This window comes from Bidens hawaiensis, unplaced genomic scaffold (genome assembly GCF_021521415.1).
Source record: "Bidens hawaiensis isolate Kalapana, Puna unplaced genomic scaffold, B.hawaiensis_p1.1 tig00067372_1, whole genome shotgun sequence".
NCBI classification, from domain to species: domain Eukaryota; kingdom Viridiplantae; phylum Streptophyta; class Magnoliopsida; order Asterales; family Asteraceae; genus Bidens; species Bidens hawaiensis.
The window spans coordinates 34850-57584 of record NW_027501944.1 but is presented as its reverse complement, the minus strand read 5'-3'; the positions used below and the strand labels follow the sequence as shown (position 1 = coordinate 57584).

The 22735-nt window shown below is 38.6% G+C and overlaps 1 pseudogene; it reads left to right on the top strand.

The window, feature by feature from the left end:
• The first annotated feature begins 1442 nt into the window (after positions 1 to 1442).
• LOC143604939 (agamous-like MADS-box protein AGL62) lies at positions 1443 to 2403 on the top strand (annotated as a pseudogene).
• Positions 2404 to 22735: the final 20332 nt, after the last annotated feature.

Genomic DNA, 22735 nt, shown 5'->3' with positions numbered 1-22735 from the left:
AATCGATTATGAAATTGCATAATAATACACTTAATTGAGATATGATTAGGGTTCATGTTAAACGTTCTGAACAAAAACTTTAAACCTTCTGGACTTTTTGTACAGAACATCTAAACTTTTTGTACAGAACTTCTAAATTTTTTGTCTAGAACTTCTAAGTAAAAAGTTTAGACCAAATGAAGAAAAAGTTTAAAGGTTCTGACAAAAAATGAACAAAAAGTTTAAACGTTTAACTAATACGTTATAATCAAAACTACAAATTTAAACGTCCTGACCAAACGAACACCTTTAAATGTTCAAGTTTAGATGTTCTGTACCAAAACTTTAGAAGTTCTAACAAAAGGTTTAGAAGTTCTATACAAAAAACTTTAGAAGTTCTATACAAAAAACTTATACGTTCTGTTTAAACGTATTATACGTTCTGTTTAAACGTCGAACCAAAAATCAATTAAACTTTAAAAGTTCAGTACAAAAAGTTTATACGTTCTGTTTATACGTTTTAGGTTAATGTTAATACGTTCAATGTTAAAACCCAGAACTCAAACTTAAAATTGATAACTGAAACTTCAAATTGATGATTATTGGATCAATTTCAAAGTTTTAATTGATCAATTAGTTCATCAATTTCAATTTCATTTGATCAATTTGATAAACTAACCTGTGAACAACTCGTGACGGAGAAAGATGGTGTTCACGACGGTAACGTCGATGGTCGCGACGGTGAATACAATCGTTGGACGGTAACGAATTGATGAACGGTGATAGTGAAGGCGGACGGAATCGATGGGAGCATTGATCATAGTTGATGAAATTTACAATATTGTCATCGCGTAATTTTGAAATCAACAGTGTAGGAACTCGCGTACGTAATGTATGATTAGGGATTATTGTATTGGATCTTTTATCTATCTATATATATGGTATTGGATCATTTCAGAAGTTTTTTTACAGCGAGAAGTGCAAGAATGATGTGTAACTCCATTAATCCCCATTTTCACTCCCTTTCTTTTGTGTAGGTGCATTGTGTAGGTGCATATGTATGTGTGTAGGTACGTATGTTTGTATATGGTGTACGTATGTTTGTATGTGTATAGGTACATAGGTTTGAATGTGGCTCGGATACATTTATATGATATATATATATGCGTATGCATATAGTGTGTGTAAAATAATATTCCACCTAATTGTGTCGTAAGTTTTACCGTCATCACATATCCCCCATTATCTCAAGGCTTTATGTAAAACACTTTCAAAACCAAATTCTGACTTTATACTAGTACAATGATTTGATAATGGTTACGATAAAATTAATTATATTTATTGCGTTACATAATACAATTATAACTACTGTAACTATAACAATATTTTTTTTTAACATACTGTATAATATCATAGAAACAGTATTTTAGGATGTTTAAATCTTTATAAACAGGTTCATGAACCATATCTTCAATTTAATTTCTTATCATCTGGCCTTGGAAGTTTTCCTTTTCTATAAAAATCTACTGCTGACCAGATAATATATGGTTGAATACCCATTAGGTAAAACATTATAACACGTTATGTGTGGAAGTAAATTCAATTTTGAAATATAATGAAAAAACCTAAATAGGAATACATTTAGTAGTATTATTAGTGTATCGAACACATGGTGAAATGTTTATAGCATGACGAGGCCTTTAAATATCCTGCAAGTTTTAACGTTTGATCAGATCCTCCAATGACGCCTAAAAAGAGCAAAGGTCGCCAAAAGATCCAAATGGCACGAATGGAGAAAGAAAGCAATTTGTTGGTTACTTTCTCCAAACGCCGTTCTGGCTTGTTTAAGAAAGCAAGCGAGCTTTGCATCTTGTGCGGAGTGGAAATCGCTATCATCGTTTTCTCTCCAGGTAAAAAGGTGTTCTCCTTTGGTCATCCATCTGTAGAGATGACCGTCCATCGTTTCCTCAAGCAAAATCCACCACAATATTCAAGCACCACACAGATTATGGAGGCACCATCGCAATGCAATATCCATGAGCTTAACAGGCAACTCACATATGAAATTAGTCATTTGGAGATTGAGAAGAATAAAAGTGAAGAGCTTGCAAAGATCAGGAAAGAAGGCGTTGAGAATCACTGGTGGAAGCTCCAATAGAGAGCCAAGGATTAGAAGAGCTTGAGCGGCTGAAGGTGGCTATGGGGTTTCTTAAAAAGGACATTGATGAACAAAAGAAGAGGATTGTGGCGGCCACCCATTGCAGATTGTCCCGTTGCGGGCCCTAGTGATGTCAGTGGTGACAACATTGGGAGGGGTTCTGGATTTGAGTTAACAATGTCTTCACATGGATTTGTGCTGGGATACGGACATTTTGATCACTGAGTCAGGTTAGTTGTTTTATACTTTCCATTGTCTATTAAACTCTTATTCCCTAATATGCGATAAGAGTATCAAATATTCTTACTTCTTTATGCTTTGGTACCAAAATTGGCATCAAACATGAAACTCTTTTAAAAAATTCTGGTTATCCAGGAATTTCTATTGTAAGTCTAAAATTTTTCAGGCAATGACTTCATTATATCCAGTAATCCAACTCAGCAAGGCAATTGGGTGATATTTTAATCTCAAATAAATTGCATATTAAGTAGTTGACAGTGTTCATATGCTGTAGTACTGAAACCTTATAATTTCATTAAGCTTGACATTCTACTTCAATGTTTTGAAAATCATCTGTTCATCTAAACAGTTTCCATTCAAAGACAACGATCGATGGAGATGAAGATCGATTGAAATAATTTCAGAAGGTTTTAAGTCATGGAGTGGTTTATATTTTGTAAGGGAGTAAATGTTCCATCATATGTAAAAGCTATTTTTATATTATTGTATTTCTTTCTAAGAAACAGCATTATGAGTGCGTTTCATTGGGCTTTAAGACTACGGATGTGTAGTTTCTTTGAAATTATTATTATTATATTATTGGATATTGATCCTTTAAATCCAATTGGTCCAGCATGGTTATTAATAATTTAGTTATTTGGGTCAAAACTTTGTTTATTTAGTTATGGGTCAAGAATTGTGGTGTACATATTTTCATTTTGCCTAGGGATAGTAATGAAACCCGAACTCAATAAAAATACGAGGAACTTGACATAATTCAGATAGGTAATGCCCTTTTCATTAGGGTTTGGATGGGTCTGGGATTAGTGTTAAAACTTTTCGCGATTTTAAGACGAGTATAAGATTTATAATATACCAGATTACCCGATAACATTGACCTATTTACCCATTTATATACCCAAGTACCCAATATATTTATATATGGTATACATTATAAAAATAAATATGCTATATTATTAGTGGGTATACTTATTATACAAAGAAAAACAAAAATTAAAAGGGTGAGAATAATTTATAGTCATATAAAAAAACCCATAAAATTAAAAAAAGAAATAAAAAAAATCATAACTCATAATTAAAAAAAAGAAAAAGAAAAAAAGTAAAAACAAAAAAATGTTTTCAACGTCTTTCTCGTTCTCAAAAAAAGAAAGAAAAAAAGACACAATGGTGAGTATAAAAAGATCATAGTGTGTTTTTGTTTATCAGTGTGTTTTGTGTTTATTTTCGTCATTAATTTTGACTTTTTTTCCTTAACATTGTGTCTTTTTTTTTCTTGATATTGTGTTAAATTATTCAACATTGTGTTTTATTTTGTTTGACATTATGTTATATTTTGCGATCTATTGTGTCCTTTTTTTTAGTTATAATTGTGCCTTTTGTTCATTTTCGTCATTGTGTTTTTGATTTCGGCATTGTGTCTTTTCGTCAATTTTTTTTAACGGGAATGACTAAGAGAAGTAATTTAGTTTTTTAAATTTTTTCGTTTTTCATTTATATTTTGAGTTATGATTTTTTTATTATTTTTTGAATTTATTTTAAAGTGGTTTTTTATGTGGTCACAAATATTTCTCACACTTGTCATTTTTGTCTCCCTTCGTATTGTAACTTTAAACTATTATTAGTTTACAATTTTCCGATGTTCCATATCAGTTTTCCTTAAAAATGTTATCTCAATAACCAAAGTACAACAATTCTTGTTAACGAGTATTCCCAAAACCCGTGGCTATCCCGATACCTGGTGGGTAAATTACCAGATAAATACCCGACGGGTTTAAGATGACCATGGGATGAGGTTTTATAATCGGTGTAACATCCCGAATTTCTAAGAATAATATTAAAATATTATTTACGTTGGAAGAATTAATTTAAATTATTGGAAATTATAATAATATAATAATAATGATAAAAGGATGGTGAGTTAAAATAGATGGAATTAAATCATGGACATAGATGAAGATAGGCCTAAGATTCATGGGCTTAGGTAGTATAAATACCCCTTAAACCCTAATCCTTTCCATCTCCATCCATTCTACACACTAGCCTACATCATAAAAAACACACACTTAAGCTAAATACTCTCTACACTATTCTATTCAACGATCCAAGACCTACCGAAGGTAAGAAATCATTTATCCTAGCCAACCCAACAATTTAGAACCCAACACCGGAGCCCTGGGATGCCGAATGAGCCTTTTGAATCTAGATCTAGCTTTATTCGGGTGTTTAATCAACCAAAAATGAGCTTAAGGGCCACCTCATCTTAGATCTGGACACCCCAAAGCTACCTGGATTATAAACTAGCAAACTCCGGCCAACCATGGTGGTTAACGGCGGCTGACAGAGCCAGAATCGAAAAAAACCATAAAAACGCGAAGTAAAAAGTTGGTCTGAACATAAAGGTCGTATAAGTATAGGGCGTGTATGTATGTATGTACGCCGTGTATGTATATAAGTTGTGTATGTATGTACACCGTATATGTATATATTGTGTATGTCTTTGTATGTATGTATGTAAGTCGTATATGTACGATAGCCTATATGTATGAATACCGTATATGTATATATCTCTTGTATGTATGTACACTGTGTATGTGTGTAAGCCGCGTATGTATATATACGGTATATGTATATATAGTTTGTATGCATGTGAACCGTTTATGTATATAACATATAGGTTTGTATGTGTCACCCCCCCGACCAAAGGTGGCAGAACATGCCGAGGTGTAACGATTGCCCATAAGCACATGACACTAATTAAAGTGACAACATTTAACAAACTCATTTGATTTCACAACATCGAAAATGTCACATATCGAATATTCATAACATATTCATAACAAGATATCACAAAATATAGCAAATCAAATATTGTTCATTTTTGCTAATATCCTAAAGGTATTTGTGACGTTTTCTCTACAAGTTCCATAATCAACCAAGATGTAAACCTGTAACATTTCATAAAATAAAGTTTATCAACACAAAGGTTGGTGAGCAATTCATAAGTTTGAGCATATAGATATATTAAGAAAGAGCCACAAAACTCATATACGAAACAATAAATAAAGCAATAATTTGGATAAAATCGCTAATAGAATTACGGTAGCGACACCTAACTATAAGGGGATGCCAAATATTATAGGATTTAAGAGTTACCGTTAATTGCATTATGGTAACGACACCTTGCTACAAGGGGATGCCAAGTAGTCTAGGAACCAACCAAAAGCGATAACACGTAGGCATAGAATCATAGAACACAAAACTGAGCAATTATTCAAGTAAATTATACAATAACATTTGTGGTTTAATGTTCAAGTATAAAACATTTAGCTGAATAAGTATGAAATGTCACCCCCAAAATAAAAGATAGAAAACGGGGTATGAAAGTACTCACGTCCAACTAAAAACTGATGCAGTTAGAAGCGCATGTCAAATGGCAATCACGAAATTCATATGATTAAAGCTTGGAACCAAAATGTTGTAAACCTTCAAGGTTTACAAAATTATTCAAAAAAACCAAAACTACTTCAACAGAACACCTAACAACCTTATTTATAAATGAAAATAAACAGTTGGGCTTAGCCGACTTAATGGACCGGATACTCCTGCATCAATAACCTTGAAAGATGATAATTTGAAGATTTGCCAGAACTACGGGTTTAACGAACAAGGCCTAAAAGGAAAGAAGTTCGGGTTTCGAAAGGTTGTCTTGAAAGTCTTAAAATAAAATAATTGTTGAGAAAAGTAAACAATTAAAGTTCAAGGTCTAAAATGTAACTATTAATGAATTTGTAATAATAACCCTTAAAAAATGTAAGTTTGCTCGAAACAAGGTTAAAGTATCTAACCTTAATATTTACTCAACCTATGTTAAGTTATAAGGTGGGTAAAAATGCAAGAATGCAAGTCCCTTTGAAATAAAGATACTAAAACGGGTTTTAATGAGTGTTCGGGTTATTGGTTCGGGTCTTGACAATCAGTCAAACTCAAAGTCAACGTTCCAAAATATTAAATGTTATGAGATAACTCATAAAAATTTAGTAAGACTTAACCAAGTATGTAGATCTATTGTTTTAGAACTAACAACGTACGTTAAGCGAGTGTTTGGTTTTGTCGGTCCAAACTTTGTTATGAGATCAACTGATCAAATTGAATCCAACATTTCCAAGTACTTAAGAAAATAATTAAAATCAGTTTGTGTCACACCCTCAAAATCCACTAACAGAGTTTTACCGTCAGAGGGTGTGAACTAACAGGATCAGAATCATTAGTTATAATCAAACCATAAAAACGTTTAAATGAAAATAAGTGTGGAAGCATAAAAACCAAAAGATAAAAGTTGCGTCACGCAGGACGACTCAAAACCCCATAATAACAGTTTAAAATCAGGTTGCATAAACAAAAGCGTTTCAAACAATGCATGATCCGATACCGCGCGCCCGCCTCTGCTACCTGAGAATAACATACTAAAAGTGTCAACACGAGGTTGGTGAGTTCACAAGTTTATATAAAATAAAGCGTTTAGCGTTTGCGTTCAGCGTTTTGCGTTTAGCGTTTTGCGTTCAGCGTTTTGCGTTACCAGATAGTGTTATGTCAATTATATATATCTATAGGTAGCTAGCCTATAAAACAAGTATTACTAAGTGTTCGACACCGAAGCTGACTGTTTATCATTTGCCTTGCCACCAGGTCTATCCCGACCATGGTATGTGTTTAGCCAAGATTACACCCACTTGACCTCCAGCCGAGTTTAGCGTTGGGTGGGGTTTGTCAAACCCAGTAGTACTACTCAACAATGACTCGCTATTATCCAATATTAAACGGTTCGATGTGAATGAAGGACTTTAGTTATTGCGTTTGCCACTTAGTCTTTACAAGTGATATATAATCTATATTAACAAAATCTTAAAAGCGTTTTCGGAGTATGTTATCTCCCCAAGTGAAAAGCGTTTGAAAACAGTTTAAAAGGGGTAAGTGAACTCACTGTTTGCGAAGTATTCCCAAAATAAATCACCAAGATGCGCGTCACAGAAAAACTCTCTCTAGCGTTCTAAAACAACAAAGAGATTTTTCTAAGTGTCGGAATATTATCGAGTCTCTATACCCGGCACATAATACCTATGCACACAACATGTTTCGTGTTTCGTTTGTGAATCGTGTGTGACTTTTACAAGTGTATTTGTGATACGTTACATGTGTGAGCAACTATTCACGTGTCATGTATTCATGATGTACGTCACTAGCAATTACTTCCCGTAAGGGCAATTTGGTCAATACATAACAATTAACTAGCAATTATTCCCCGCAAGGGCAATTTGGTCAAATCATGACAATCAATTAGCAATTATTCCCCGCAAGGGTATTTTGGTCAAATCATGACAATCAATAGCAATTATTCCCCGCAAGGGTATTTTGGTCAAAATACGACAATTAGTTAGCAATTATCATGTTTCATGCAACTTTCACAAAATTCAGCAACTAGTTTCTTAACGACAGAATTTTACTTGAAAAACTAGTCTATCCCACCAATCATAACATCACAATTAATTTACCAAAAATCATCACAAAAAAACATGTATGTGTTAGGTTTCCAGAACATATTTTGTTGTATTTTTATTCCATACATATTTCTCACAAAGATCAATTTACCACAGAAAACTCATAACAGTCAAATTTATGCGCAACAGAATGTTATTTGAAATTCCCGTTAAACGAAAAATCCAATAAATGCAAGACCACTTGGGTTAGGTTCCTAACTCAATAAGTCAACTTACAGAAGTGGAACCAACCCAATTGGTCTCGTAGTTCATGAGATATAACATTTACAAAACAACCTAACAGCAGGTCTAACAACTCAGCTTTGCACAACGTTTTTGTAAAATCATAAAGGTTAACTTATACACGTTCAAAAATTGCAAATTTATATTCTTTAGAGACTCAACCTAGTTTACTATAGTATCAATAATCTCAACCAATTTTCACATTTACACCCAGATACAATCAATTGAACATCAACAACACAATCTGTCCAGAAACTGTTTGCAACAAAACTCAACAATTTAACCATCTATAGACCACAATTCATTCATATAACACTCTAGACTCCATAATCATTATCCATGCACATCAATTACACATTACATACATGATTAGGGTTTTATTTAATCTCAAAATCAAGACACAACAATTAACATGTAACAATATCAATTCTAGTTATCAAATCATCATCAATACACCATCAAATCAAACAAAATCATATGAACACAATAACATGTAGAAATCGGACCTAGGGTTTATAATTAACCCATTGAAAATCAAAAATTAAGCATAGAGGATGCATAGTATAGTTGTTTATACCTTCCTAGCACCTTAATCTTCAATCAAAAGCTTGAAAGATTGCTTGTATGTGTGTGTGTGAATGGCGATCGCAAGAGAGGTGGGGGGGGGGGGGCTGGCCGATCAGTCTAGTGAGGGAAAGAGGGAGATTAGGGTTTTAGGTTTATTATTATTAATAATAATAACATGTTACATCTAGGTCTCTCCACTTTCAAATGTTACTTTTCTAACTTAATTAACTAGTTCTAGCACATTGAGTTAACATTTATAACAATGCTATCACATAACACATAAGTCTAACACATAATTATCACATAATTATTGTTTTGACGTTTTTCGTTTATTCACCAATTGTTTGCGTCAACTCGTTTGCGTTTCGGTGCAATTCCCGAAAGACTACACATGTAGTAAGTGTCAAGCGTCATTTAAACCCTAGTTGGTCCAAAGGAACTACTTGGGTTTCATCAGATAGGCATTTCTTCAAATTGGATACGTGAAAAACATTTTGTACACTGCTGAGTTCCGCTGGTAAGTCCAGTCGGTACGCCACCGGACCAACGCGTTCCGTTATCCGGTAAGGACCAACATATCGCGGGTTGAGTTTGTTTCGCTTTCCAAAGCGAACCACACCTTTCCAAGGTGAGACTTTGAGTAACACTTGATCATTCACTTGAAATTCTAGAGGTTTTCGGCGCTTGTCGGCGTAACTCTTTTGACGATCTCGTGCTGCTGCCATGCGGTTTCGGATTTGAACAATCTTTTCCGAAGTTTCGAGTACCAGTTCTGGACCAGTGATTTGGCTGTCACCCACCTCTGCCCAGCAGAGAGGTGATCGACACTTCCGTCCGTACAGTGCTTCAAACGGCGCTGCTTTAATACTTGCGTGGTAGCTGTTATTATACGAAAACTCTACCACAGGTAAGTGAGGTTCCCAACTTTTTCCAAAATCCAACACACATGCACGCAACATGTCCTCTAAGGTCTGAATAGTTCGTTCACTTTGCCCATCCGTCTGAGGATGGTATGCTGTGCTCATATCAAGACGTGTGCCTAGGGCACTCTGTAGCGACTTCCAAAAGTTTGAAGTGAAACGGGAATCTCGATCACAAAATGATTGAGACAGGCACTCCGTGTCTAGACACTACTTCCTTCATGTAGACGCGAGTCAATCTTTCCATTTTGTCCGATTCCTTAATCGCTAAAAAGTGTGCAGACTTAGTCAACCGGTCAACGATCACCCAGATGGTATCGCATCCCGTCGGTGTCTTAGGTAAACCCGTGATGAAGTCCATTGAAATGTGTTCCCATTTCCACATTGGAAGTTCCGGTTGTTGCAGTAGGCCAGATGGTTTCTGGTATTCTATTTTGACTCTGGCGCAAGTCAAGCATTTGCTCACGTAGGTGGCAATGTCGGCTTTCATATTTGGCCACCAGTAAAGTGCCTTTAAGTCATGATACATTTTATCTGAGCCAGGGTGGATAGAATATCGGGACTTGTGTGCTTCGTCCATCACCAGAGTTCTCAACTCTCAGTACCATGGAACCCAAATCCGGTTCTCAAAATATTGAACCCCGTCCGATTTGGTTTCAAGTTGCTTGTTCATGCCCCGCATGAGTTCCGATGGAAGATTATCATCCTTCAAAGCTTCAAGTTGTGCATCGCGAATCTGATCGGGTAAGCTGGCATGAATCATGAGTTGCAATGCTCGCACTCGCCTAGGTTTATCTGTTTCTTTTCTACTGAGGGCGTCGGCCACTACATTGGCCTTGCCAGGGTGGTACTTGATGGCACAATCATAATCTTTAAGCAGCTCGACCCAACGACGCTGTCGCATGTTCAGCTCCTTCTGATCGTAGATATGCTGGAGACTCTTGTGGTCGGTGTAAATGGTAAACTTGGTACCGTACAAGTAATGCCTCCATATCTTAAGGGCAAACACCACAGCTCCGAGTTCCAAGTCATGGGTCGTGTAGTTCTTCTCGTGAACCCGTAGTTGTCGAGAGGCATAAGCTATAACCTTCTCGAGTTGCATCAGCACGCAACCGAGACCTTGTATCGATGCGTCACAGTGTACCTCGAAATTCTCCGTTCCCTCGGGGAGGGCTAGAATAGGGGCGCTACAGAGTTTGGTTTTCAACAGTTGAAAAGCGGATTCTTGCGCGTCTCCCCAATTGTACTTAGTACCCTTGTGAGTCAAAGCGGTGAGGGGTTGAGCAATCTTTGAAAATCCCTCGATGAAACGCCGGTAGTAGCCGGCCAGTCCTAGGAATTGCCGCACCTCAGTTGGAGTCTTAGGTGCTTCCCAGTTTTTGATGGCCTCTACCTTACCGGGATCGACATGGATACTGTTCTCATTGATCACATGTCCTAAAAAGTGAACCTCGCGAAGCCAAAATTCGCATTTCGAGAGTTTAGCGTACAGTTGTTCCTTCTTCAATAATTCCAGAATTATCCTCAAGTGTTCTTCATGGTCAGCTTCGTCCTTGGAGTAGACGAGAATATCATCAATGAAAACAATCACAAACTTGTCGAGGTACACCTTGCATACTCGATTCATGAGATCCATAAATACGGCTGGTGCGTTGGTTAGGCCAAAAGGCATAACCGAAAACTCGTAGTGACCATACCGTGTTCTGAAAGCCGTCTTTGGAATATCTACCTCGCGCACTCTTAATTGATGGTAACCAGACCGCAGATCGATCTTCGAGTAAAAACTCGATCCTTGAAGCTGGTCAAACAGATCATCAATTCGGGGTAAAGGATAACGGTTCTTGACCGTCACCTTGTTCAACTCCCGGTAGTCGATGCACATGCGGAAAGTCCCGTCCTTCTTTCTGACAAATAAGACAGGGGCTCCCCATGGCGATGAGCTAGGTCGGATAAAACCCTTATCCAACAAATCTTGCAACTGAGTGGACAGTTCCTGAAGCTCCGCCGGTGCGAGCTGATACGGGGCTCGTGCTATGGGTGCTGCACCGGGTGTCAACTCGATTTGGAATTCGACTTGACGAATAGGAGGGAGTCCAGGCAAATCCTCCGGGAAAACTTCCGGAAAATCTCGCACAATCGGTATATCTTCAATTCGCTTCTCCTCCGCGGGTTTCTCAACAATATGCGCCAAAATTGCCGGATGACCCTTTCGTAGATACTTCTGCGCCTTCATTAGGGTAATGACGCTGGTGGTCATGCCGCTTCTCTCACCTCGGATCGAAATGATCTCGCTGGAAGGGGTAGTAATGTGGACTATCTTGTCGTGACATATAATCTCCGCTCGGTTCTCGGATAACCAGTCCATGCCGACCACGACATCGAAACTACCAAGCGTAAAAGGTATGAGGTCGATATCAAAAATATGACCTGACAGTTTTAACTTACATCCCGCAAGTACATGAGTCGTTACTATAGTCTTACCGTCAGCTAATTCAACAGGAAATTTAGCATCTAACGGGGTTGGAGTTAAGTCTAAGAGTTGACTAAAGGATTTCAACACAAAACTCCTATCAGCTCCAGTGTCAAACAATACAGAAGCAAAACAATCGTTCACAGGGAACTTACCAGTCACCATGTACGGATCATTGCGGGCTTGACCCGACCCAATAACAAAAGCTCTTCCTTTACCATTGTTTCCACCACCACTGCCACTTCCATTACCTCCATTGTTGTCGTTCTGTTTCAGCTTGAGGCAGTCTTTCTTAAAATGTCCCTCTTGTCCACACTCAAAACATCCCTTGGTTGTCATGGGTGGTTTAGGAGCACCCTTTGCCGCAAGGTCTCCTCTACATTCCTTTGCCTGGTGACCCATCTTTCCGCATCTCTGACACTTGACAAGGTCACACGGGCCGGCATGATGATAGTTGCACCTGTTGCACGTCGGATATTTCCCAGCATAGCCGCTCGAACCCTGCCCGCTACCATTGTTATTGTTGTTGTGACTCTGATTGTTGAAGCTCCGGGTGAAATCGGGCTTTCGGTAGTGTTGCTGCTGTGGGGGGTTCGAAGATGAGGATCTGGTATTGTCAAACTTTCTCTTTCCGCTGCTCGGGTTGCTGTTGCTGTTGTTGTTGTCAGTGCTCGGGTTGTCACGGTCTTTAGTGGTTGAACCCCTAGGTGGTAGCGCACCTTGGGTCACTGCTTGATCCGTTAGTTTGTGAGCTAACTGAATCACTTGTTGAATCGTGGCTGGTCTGGAAGACGTTACCATGCCCTGAATTTGCGGTGCTAACCCATCAATATACATTTCAATCCTCTTACTCGGCGGATCCACCATCCGCGGACACATCACAGCTAACTCGTGAGAACGGGTAGTGTAGGCTTCGATTTCTGAACCCACCATCTTCAATGACCAAAACTCTGACTCCAACTTTGCAATCTCCTCTCTCGGACAGTACTCTTCTCGCATCATGTTCTTGAACTCCTCCCAGTTCATCGCGTTAGCCAGTTCCAATCCAAGAATCTGTACGTTCGAATTCCACCAAGTGAGAGCAGAATCTTCAAGTGTTCCAGCAGCAAATTTGACTCTACTGGCAGGGGGACAATTACACATTTCAAACGCCGATTCGGCCTTCTCATCCCAACGCAGGAAGCCTATAGCTCCCTCAGTGCCCTTAAACGTACTGGGCTTGCAGTCAAGGTAGTTCTTGAAGGTACACGCTCCAATTGGACCTCCAGCTTGGTTCTGGACATGTGCGGCTAGAGCGGCCTCCGCGTGGTCATTCAGCAGAGTTTGGAGTTCTGCTGCAGTCAAGTTGATGTTACCACGTCCGTGTCCAGCGTTTCTTCTTGCCATTTCCTAGAATCACAGCATAAGATGTTGAACATGAGTTTTTCTTTCATATGCAACACGCTATACATGTAATAAAAAGATAAGTAAGAAAGAAATAAGAAACAAACATCACATCACAACCATATATTAAACCAAATAATAATTCATGATTAAAACCATTGTATTCGCTACAAAGTATTTTAAACCAATCCTTAAAATCATAGAAAATAATAGTTTGGATGGAGACAACCCCTCCATCTAGGTGTTATCATCACTAAATGTCATCATCTGTGGACACCTCTGAGTTTGCCTCCTCCTCAGCCGGTTCTTCCTCCGGTTCTTCTTCAGGTTCCTCCTCGGGATCTTCCTCAGGATCCTCCTCAGGCTCTTCTTCGGGATCTTCTTAGGGTTCCTCTTCAGGCTCTGCCTCAGGTTCTGCCTCAGGCTCTGCCTCAGGTTCGGCTGCGTTCTGAGCAATTTGCATTTGTAAGACATCGCAACGCTCTAATGCTATCTCGGTTCGAGTCCTTGCTACTTGGAGTTGCTCTTGCAAGTCTATCATCTCGGCTTGCATCTTTCTCATAATCTTCATCTGTTGATCACTAGCCTCTTGCATTTCCTTCATTGTCGCTGTCATGCGGGAAATTTCCTCTTTAGTTTCGGTTCCATCTTTTAACAGTCCGGATACGTTCGCTGTCGTATAGCACATGTAACCAACATCACGCTCCAAACAAGAAACAACAGCTGCGAGCACATGCTCTACAGGTTCGGTTATAGGTGGTAGGGTGTTGGGGTAAGTAGGATGGTTCGGGTGAGGTAATGGGGGAACTTGTTAGCGATAGACCATACGTCTGATCATATTAGGGTACCAATCCCAGCTAACTTCGTTTTCGTACATGCCTCCGGATAAGCAGTACCTCTTCGGTGCGGGAGCTTCGAGTTCCGGGACTACACGGGGTGGCGATGAGGTAGGTAGCTGCGGTTCTTTCCCATGAGCATGAGTCATCGGATGAGATGATGATGAGGGTGACGTCGACATCCCTACAGGTAAGCCGTGTATGCGCGCGTATGAGCGAAAGAGGTAAAGAGATAAGATAACAAAGACTACACAAATCTATGCAGTGCGTATCATTATAACTAATGGGTCGTTGCGGTTATAGTCTAGTATGCATGCAATTTCTAGTTCGCTATAACCAATGGCTCTGATACCAATCTGTCACACCCTCAAAATCCACTAACGGAGTTTTACCGTCAGAGGGTGTAAACTAACAGGATCGGAATCATTAGTTATAATCAAACCATAAAAACGTTAAAATGAAAATAAGTGCGGAAGCGTAAAAACCAAAAGATAAAAGTTGCGTCACGCAGAAAGACTCAAAACCCCATAATAACAGTTTAAAATCAGGTTGCATAAACAAAAGCGTTTCAAACAATGCATGATCCTATACCGCGCGCCCGCCTCGGCTACCTGAGAATAACATACTAAAAGTGTCAACACGAGGTTGGTGAGTTCACAAGTTTATATAAAATAAAGCGTTTAGCGTTTGCGTTCAGCGTTTTGCGTTTAGCGTTTTGCGTTCAGCGTTTTGCGTTACCAGATAGTGTTATGTCAATTATATATCTATAGGTAGCTAGCCTATAAAACAAGTATTACTAAGTGTTCGACACCGAAGCTGACTGTTTATCATTTGCCTTGCCACCAGGTCTATCCCGACCATGGTATGTGTTTAGCTAAGATTACACCCACTTGACCTCCAGCCGAGTTTAGCGTTGGGTGGGGTTTGTCAAACCCAGTAGTACTACTCAACAATGACTCGCTATTATCCAATATTAAACGGTTCGATGTGAATGAAGGACTTTAGTTATTGCGTTTGCCACTTAGTCTTTACAAGTGATATATAATCTATATTAACAAAATCTTAAAAGCGTTTTCGGAGTATGTTATCTCCCCAAGTGAAAAGCGTTTGAAAACAGTTTAAAAGGGGTAAGTGAACTCACTGTTTGCGAAGTATTCCCAAAATAAATCACCAAGATGCGCGTCACAGAAAAACTCTCTCTAGCGTTCTAAAACAACAAAGAGATTTTTCTAAGTGTCGGAATATTATCGAGTCTCTATACCCGGCACATAATACCTATGCACACAACATGTTTCGTGTTTCGTTTGTGAATCGTGTGTGACTTTTACAAGTGTATTTGTGATACGTTACATGTGTGAGCAACTATTCACGTGTCATGTATTCATGATGTACGTCACTAGCAATTACTTCCCGTAAGGGCAATTTGGTCAATACATAACAATTAACTAGCAATTATTCCCCGCAAGGGCAATTTGGTCAAATCATGACAATCAATTAGCAATTATTCCCCGCAAGGGTATTTTGGTCAAATCATGACAATCAATAGCAATTATTCCCCGCAAGGGTATTTTGGTCAAAATACGACAATTAGTTAGCAATTATCATGTTTCATGCAACTTTCACAAAATTCAGCAACTAGTTTCTTAACGACAGAATTTTACTTGAAAAACTAGTCTATCCCACCGATCATAACATCACAATTAATTTACCAAAAATCATCACAAAAAAACATGTATGTGTTAGGTTTCCAGAACATATTTTGTTGTATTTTTATTCCATACATATTTCTCACAAAGATCAATTTACCACATAAAAACTCATAACAGTCAAATTTATGCGCAACAGAATTTATTTGAAATTCCCGTTAAACGAAAAATCCAATAAATGCAAGACCACTTGGGTTAGGTTTCTAACTCAATAAGTCAACTTACAGAAGTGGAACCAACCCAATTGGTCTCGTAGTTCATGAGATATAACATTTACAAAACAACCTAACAGCAGGTCTAACAACTCAGCTTTGCACAACGTTTTTGTAAAATCATAAAGGTTAACCTATACACATCCAAAAATTGCAAATTTATATTCTTTAGAAACTAGACTCAACCTAGTTTACTATAGTATCAATAATCTCAACCAATTTTCACATTTACACCCAGATACAGTCAATTGAACATCAACAACACAATCTGTCCAGAAACTGTTTGCAACAAAACTCAACAATTTAACCATCTATAGACCACAATTCATTCATATAACACTCTAGACTCCATAATCATTATCCATGCACATCAATTACACATTACATACATGATTAGGGTTTTATTTGATCTCAAAATCAAGACACAACAATTAACATGTAACAATATCAATTCTAGTTATCAAATCATCATCAATACACCATCAAATCAAACAAAATCATATGAACACAATAACATTGAAAATCAAAAATTAAGCATAGAGGATGCATAGGATAGTTGTTTATACCTTCCTAGCACATTAATCTTCAATCAAAAGCTTGAAAGATTGCTTGTATGTGTGTGTGTGAATGGCGATCGCAAGAGAGGGGGAGGGGGGGGGGGGCTGGCCGATCGGTCTAGTGAGGGAAAGTGGGAGATTAGGGTTTTAGGTTTATTATTATTAATAATAATAACATGTTACATCTAGGTCCCTCCACTTTCAAATGTTACTTTTCTAACTTAATTAACTAGTTCTAGCACATTGAGTTAACGTTTATAACAATGTTATCACATAACACATAAGTCTAACACATAATTATCACATAATTATTGTTTTGACGTTTTTCGTTTATTCACCAATTGTTTGCGTCAACTCGTTTGCGTTTCGGTGCAATTCCCGAAAGACTACACATGTAGTAAGTGTCAAGCGTCATTTAAACCCTAGTTTAAACCCTAGTTTAAATGTAATGAGGTGTGCGTTATAGATTCAGTGATCTTTAAGTTTGAATTGACGGAGTTGAGTTAACGGAGTTAACCTGAAATTGACGATTGTCATAGTTTGTAAACTATTTTTAAAAATATTTACAATTCTTGATAGCTAAAAACACACTTATGTGTCTTATGCGAGTAAAAATCGGATTGGTTCGGTTTTCATCTCACCATAAGTTCATAGATGGTTTCCACATGTTCAAATATCCAAGAACTTGTATAATAATGTACAAATGAAAATACTTAAGTTTTACAACCAAAAAGTTAACAATAAAGTCTTTAAACAAAAGTTCGGTTTACGATTCGGATCTAGTTTCGGGTTAAGACCGAGTTTAGAATCTACTAACCCATAACCATTGAACTCATAAAAATGGTTTTGTAAACTGAGATCTAACATTAAAAATGTTTAAAATAAGTATTTAACTAAAACTAGTAAGCAAAGTTACGGTTTAGATCTATTTACGATTAAACCGAAGCACAGATCCTCAAACCCATAACCATGGAACTTGTAAATAAACTAAAATGAGCAGAAGTTAAGCATGGTTAGTATGTATAAACAAGTTGTATATATATATATATATATATATATATATATATATATCAAGAACAATAAGTCCTCCTTGAAGCCTTGCTTTACGAGGTCCGAAACCTCACCGACCGGAATCGGAGAAGTAACTACCAAAGGTAGTAAGGGGTATTATATTATATATATGTTTTGCCACCATAAACAAGTATTAATAATAATATATAGGTTAATTAGACTGAAAGATTAAACTCAGATTGACTTTTGGAAGTCAAACCTTCAAGAACACAATAATAAACAACCTTTAATCTATGGATTTTGAGAGAGAATTTGAAGTTGTAGCAGAGGAAAATGAAGTGAACTATTGGTGTATATATAGGGTAATGTTGGTGGTCAAATATGGGTGTTAAACACAAGAGTTTTCATGCAAAAATGGTCCAAATAAAGCACAAAAAAAAACAAACAAACGGGCTGCTGATCCGCAGCCTGTCGCGCCACGCGATGAAGAAAGAGTCTCCCCCATCACGTATCGCGATGGGGTGGTGACTGATATTTCCCAGTTTTCAAAAATTGCAGTTTTAACCCATGTAGTTCGTTTTAAGTGATTTTTACGCGTTTTAAAGACCGAAAAGGATGTTTTCAAGACCCAACAAGTGTAAAACAATATTGTAACATAAAATCCATTATTTTGATTAAATCATAAGCTTCGGTTTACAAAACAGGTCGGTTTACAAGATAAACAATTACAAAACGAATACTATTCGAGACCCAAAATTGACGAATGTCACAGTATCCCCTACTTTAGGAAATTTCATCCCGAATTTAAGATGAAGAAGATGATGCAAACAAATGTAGATACTTCTCTTTCATTGTGTCTTCTCGTTACCAAGTGTATCCCGCGCCATGCCATGATTCCCATCGAACTTTGACTAACCGAATACGACTACGCTTGGTTTTCTTCTCGTTGCGATCCATGATTTCAACGGGCCATTCAACCATAATCATCGACTCATAGACATGTACTTCGTCGAGAGGTATATGGATATTACCCTCAGGTAAGCACTTTTTAAGATTCAAAACATGAAATGTCGGATGAACACCAGCAAGTTCTTGTGGTAGTTCGAGTCGATAAGCTACCATCCCAACACGTTCAAGAATTTTGAAAGGACCAACAAAACTAGGAGCGAGCTTACCCTTTTTCTGAAACGGACTACCCCCTTCCAAGGAGATACTTTTAGAAGGACAATATCGTCAACATTAAATTCGATCGGCTTTCGCCGTTTGTAAGCTTAACTCTTTTGATGACTTCTAGTGGCTAGGAGGTTCTTATGGATTTGATCAATCACATCGGTATCTTCTTGGACCATTTCGGGTCCCATGATTTAAGCTTCACCGATTTCGTTCCAACTAATCGGAGATAAACATTTACGACCGTAAAGAGCTTGAAAAGAAACCATATCAATGCTAGAATTATAGCTATTGTTATAAGAGAACTCGATGAACGGAATGTGAGAATCCCAATTCCCACCGAAATCAAGAACACATGCTCGTAGCATATCCTCGAGTTTTGGATCGTACGCTCGGATTGACCGTCCGTTTGAGGATGTTAAGCGGTGCTAAGATCGAGACGAGTTCCCTAGGCTTCTTGAAGAGATCGCCCAAAATGAGAGGTAAAACGAGCATCACGATCAGAAATGATAGTCAATGGCAAACAGTGTCGGCACACAAATTCCCGAACATAGATTTGAGCAAGCTGCTCGACAAAATACTTTTCACGGATTGGAATGAAATGAGCGGATTTGGTTAAACGATCAATGATCACCCAAATACTATCGTTGCCTTTTTGGGTATTGGGTAATTTAGTTATAAAGTCCATAGCAATGTCTTCCCATTTCCAAACTGGAATCGGTGGTTGCTCGAGTAGACCAAAAGGTCTTTGATGTTCGGCTTTGACTTTTGAGCAAGTAAGACATTTAGATACAAACTACGCTATGTCCTTTTTCATACCCGGCCACCAAAAGGTAGCACGAAGATCGAAATACATCTTATCCGCACTGGGATGAACGGGATACCACGAATTATGAGCTTCGTCGAGTGTATAAGTACGAAGGTCATCGCGATTAGGAACCCACTAACGATTGAGAAAGTACAAAAGACCATCGGGTTTGGTTTCAAGTTGAGGTTCGGCACCACATTACATTTCGTCCTACATGTTACCTTCTTCAACGGAGGCACGTTGAGCTTGGAAGATACGAATTCGAAGATCGGTTTGAACAACAATGCTTAAGAGTAGAACGGATTTAACATTAACCTTTCGACTTAGGGCGTCGGCTACAACATTCGCTTTACCGGGATGGTAGCGAATCTGGCAATCGTAATCACTAAGTAATTCGGCCCATCGTCGTTGTCTCATGTTGAGATCTTTTTGGTAAAAAATATGTTGAAGGCTTTTATGATCGGTAAAAACCACACATTTCGTACCATAAAGGTAATGTCTACAGATTTTGAGAGCGAAAACGACGAGACCAAGTTCGAGATCATGAGTCGTATAGTTCTTCTCGTAGACCTTAAGTTGCCTTGATGCGTAAGCGATGACTTGACCTAGTTGCATGAGAACACAACCAAGACCTTGATGAGAGGCATCGCAAAATACAACGAAACCATCGGGAAGGGTTAGAACGGGAGCATTGCAAAGCATGTCCTTGAGTGTACAAAACGCTTCCTATTGCTTAGAACCCCATTCAAATGGCTTCCCTTTATGAGTGAGGGAGGTAAGAGGCAAAGAGATCTTAGAAAAGTTTCGAATGAGACGCCAATAATATCCGGCCAAACCGAGGAAGGATCGAATTTCCGTGGGAGTCGTTGAAGTTTTCCAATCCTTAACGGCCTCAATTTTAGCGGGATCAACTTGAATACCTTTGTCGTTTACGATATATCCCAAGAATTGAACTTCCTCGAGCCAAAATTCACATTTGGAGAATTTGGCGTAAAGTCGTTCGTTTCTAAGGAGTTCGAGAATGCAAAGCAAATGATGCTCATGTTCGGCATTGAATTTAGAGAAGATAAGGATGCCATCAATAAAGACAATGACGAATTTATCAAGGAATGGTTTGCAAACACGGTTCATGAGGTCCATAAATACCACAGGTGCATTTGTTAACCCGAAGGGCATAACCAAAACTTCAAAATGTCTATGTCGAGTACAGAAAGCAGTTTTAGAAATGTCTTTTTCGCGAACACGCAATTGATGATAACCCGATCGAAGATCGATTTTGGAGAAACAAGTTGCGCCTTGAAGTTGGTCGAATAGGTCATCGATACGTGGGAAGGGATATCGTTTTTTGATGGTGAGTTTGTTAAGCTCTCGGTAATCGTTGCACATACGAAACGAACCATCCTTCTTTTTCACGAATAAGACGGAGCGCCGCAAGGAGAAGAGCTTGGACGAATGAAACCTTTATCCGAAAGTTCATCGAGTTGGTTTGACAATTCTTGCATTTTCGATGGGGCTAGACGATAAGGAGCCTTGGCCACGGGCATTGCGCTAGGAACAAGATGGATTCGGAATTCAATTGGATGAACGGGTGGATGGCCGGTGACATCGTCGGGAAAGACATCGAGGAAATCATGAACAATGGGAATATCGTGGATTTTCCTTTCCTTTTTGTCTTTTATCACCGCGAGAGCTAGAAACGGGACGTACTTTTGGCGTAAGTACTTTTGAGATTGGGAGCACGACATTAGATTAAGTCTTCTAGAAGTAGCGTTTCCAAAGACTTTATCGAAACAAACGACTTCGGAACGGTGCAAAAATAACCAATCCATGCATACTATGACATTGAAACTTCCCATTTGCATCGGGATGAGATTGATGGAGAATTTATTATTAGCAATGATGAGAGTACAATCGTGGATGACAGAATTGATGGTAATACAATTGCCATTGGCAACTTCAACGGAAAACGGTCGGGAAAGCTTAGTTCGAGGCATAGCAATTTTTGACTCAAATTTCAAAGAAATAAGAGTTTTATCGGCACCAGTATCAAATAAAATAGAAGCCAAATGATGGTTCACCAAAAACAAACCGTTCACGACATCGTTTGTCACTTGAGCTTGATTTTCATTCATCATAAAAGCTCGCCCTTGATTGCCATAGTTGACTTGTGGTGCTTGTTGTGGAGGAGGAAGTGGTGCTTGTATAGCTTGGATGGGTTGGATGCGTGGTGCATTGAGTTGGGGAAATTGGGGTTGGTAGGTTTGAACTTGGTAGGCTTGGGTTTAGTAGTATGGTATGGTCACGGTTTGAGCCTGGTTCACCAAAAGTTAATCGGGGTCAATTGTTGCGGAAATGGTTAGGATCACCATAATTAAAGAAAGCTCGGGGTTGTTGGGGTTGGTTTGGTGGCTAGGGAGCATATCGGTTTTGGGAGTTTTGGGGAAAGGTTCCTGGTTGGTTTGGTTGGTTAGGTTGGGTTTGTTGGGCGGATCGACAGGTGGTGTTGAGATGACCAAGTCGGTTACAAATGGTACAACGGCGACAAGGCATGTTTGATGGGTGGTGAAGTTGGCAAGTGTTGCATAGTGGGGCGGTACCGGTATAGGGTCTTCGGTTTTGTGGAGCTTGGGTTTGGTTTTGTTGTTGGGGTTGGGGTTGAGTAACAGCATAGTTTTGGTAGTTGGTTTTGGGTTTCTTCTTTTTGTTGTTGTTGTGTCGGGAAGAGTTGGAGTAGTTTATAGCTTGTGGTGCGGGTTCAAACTTGACTTGCGGTGTGAGCTCGGGCTTGGCTTTCTCGTCCGGCTTCTTGAGGGTTAGAGTACCCGCCTTCACATGATTCTTCGATAGCACACCGGCTAGAGTGATGGCATCCTCAAGATTCACGGGTTTGATACTCATGACTGAGTCTCGGATTTGCATCGGTAAACCCCCAATATATTTG